The sequence below is a fragment of the Propithecus coquereli genome, unplaced genomic scaffold, assembly GCF_000956105.1.
Source record: "Propithecus coquereli isolate 6110/MARCELLA unplaced genomic scaffold, Pcoq_1.0 Scaffold598, whole genome shotgun sequence".
NCBI lineage: Eukaryota > Metazoa > Chordata > Mammalia > Primates > Indriidae > Propithecus > Propithecus coquereli.
Genome location: NW_012151929.1, coordinates 96,221 through 98,263, shown reverse-complemented (window position 1 = coordinate 98,263; position 2,043 = coordinate 96,221). Strand labels below are relative to the sequence as shown.

At 35.0% G+C, this 2,043-nt stretch overlaps 1 protein-coding gene across 1 annotated transcript in view; it reads right to left on the bottom strand.

Annotated features, from left to right (window-relative positions):
• Positions 1–2,043, bottom strand: part of DHX8 (DEAH (Asp-Glu-Ala-His) box polypeptide 8) — a 59,036-nt gene that overhangs the window by 39,732 nt on the left and 17,261 nt on the right. The gene's annotated exons all lie outside the window — the stretch shown is intronic.

The window sequence follows — 2,043 nt, the reverse complement described above, 5'->3', positions numbered from 1 at the left end:
AGTAGACATTCTCAAACTGGTATCAGTACCCGGACAGAAGGGTTGTCTGGTTGGCAAAGGACTGGGAAGAGTTCCTTCAGCTTTTCCTTTTCAGTTTTCGGTTTAACAACTGGATCTTGTTTCATTAAAGAGCATGAAGGGATTAAAAAAGATATATTTAATATTACTAACGGTTAACTTCAACATTAGATTTGCATCACACTGAAACAGAACATGGCATTTTGTTTCATGCTAATCATACACATTACTGTAAACATAATTTAATTTTCTAAAAAATTTGACCACAAAATCCTCAACAAACTATCTGGGCACGTAGCAGGGAAGAGATGCATAGTATTCATTTGCTTATGTACTATAATTTTAATTTTGTCTTACATCATTTGAAAAATTTTACTAGAACATTTACTTGCTCAGCAGCTGCTGAGAGGAAAACAAATGCAGTTTACAGGATGCTCATAATCTAACCATTCTGGAGACTAAGCTCAGCTGGAAGCTCTGCTCACCTTTGCTGGTAGAAGGTTTTGCTGGAGGCCGCATGGTTTGTATGAGACGTAGCAAGTTACTAATAAGAGAATCCTTTGAAAAAAAACATAAAAATAATTGTCAGCTCCTGGATCAGTGCTTAAATACGCTTACAAAAAGGAAAAGGCAAAGAACATCCTTTAGGGAAGGGTGGTTATGGACCAGAAATTAACTAACTGGAACAAATGGAGCATAGAGTGTAAACCTGGTATAGCATGAAGCTAGGAAAGTAGCTTCAGAGAGAGCTGATATTTAGGACTCTTTGCGGAGAAAAGTTACTTAGCTCCCTGCAACCATCTTATTTCCTGTAGTTTAGAACTATCCCCAAAACCTAGACTCTTGTTTCTGACTTCTTCACTCACAGAATAAGAATATAAATACCTACAAAAACTTAATGATAGATATTCTGCCCTGTTTTCCTAGAAAGGTGTCACAGGAAATTCAGTTACACCACCACTGTTTAATGGCATGAAAACATTACACATTTAATGGCTTATTTAATTGGTATGTACAAATTGCTTCCTTCCTATGCCAAAATCCTATATTAAATCTTATCAAAATTTAAATTCAATAGTGACATTAAAACACAAATTATGTACAAAAAACAGGTCTAAGAAAAAAAACAGGAAAAGAAAACAACTCCATAAATTAAAACATTAATATCTAGAGATTAAAAGTCTCCAGATATACATACCGTGAATTCTGCACCATTTTTGACCAGAGAAGCCTTAAAAGTATCAAAGGTGGTATTTTTCTCAGCAAGACTGATCACAAATTCAGCTGCAAATAAGAAAAGAAATTAAAACAAGAAGAATGGAGACTTGAGTAAGAAATCAGTTTCAAGTATGCTGAAAACAAAACTAGGCTATCCAACAGTCATAAAAACCAAAGACCATCATCTATCGGGTAAAAGTAAAAAAAGAAAATTTAGACTGCTGTGATTATCCATGTATGTTCTAGTTAGTTTTTATAAATGAAAAGAAAATATTACTACAAAATGGCTCAAGTTGGCCCTTGAGTGCATTTGAACTAGGAAGAACTATTTGCCCCAGATCACTGTACCCTCTTCTCACAACACTACTAGTGGAGCACACTGCCACACAGACTCTAAAGGTGACAATGCACAAAATCATGAGCCTGTGCATAAACACACAGACACACATGCAATAGAATGGCTTTCTACAGTTTCTGGAAGGACATACCCAGTATATGTATGAGGGCCAGGCAGCTGCTGGGTGGTACCATCTCCAAGTTGATGAAAGACTTAATCGCTCCCCCAATTTTTTTCCACAAGCTTGCATAGTTCTCAGGAGATCTAATATGAGAGCTATTTACTAATTAAGAGACTTTCAGGAAAGAAGTACGTTTTACCATAGATTGAGATAATAAGCCTCACACTGTGAGTTCCACAAAAAATTTTAATGATTTCATTTGGGTGCTAATCCTTAAAAATTAAATAAGTAATATAAAAGGTCTGGATGATTAATTTAATTTATTTATTTTTTTTTTTTGAGACAGAGT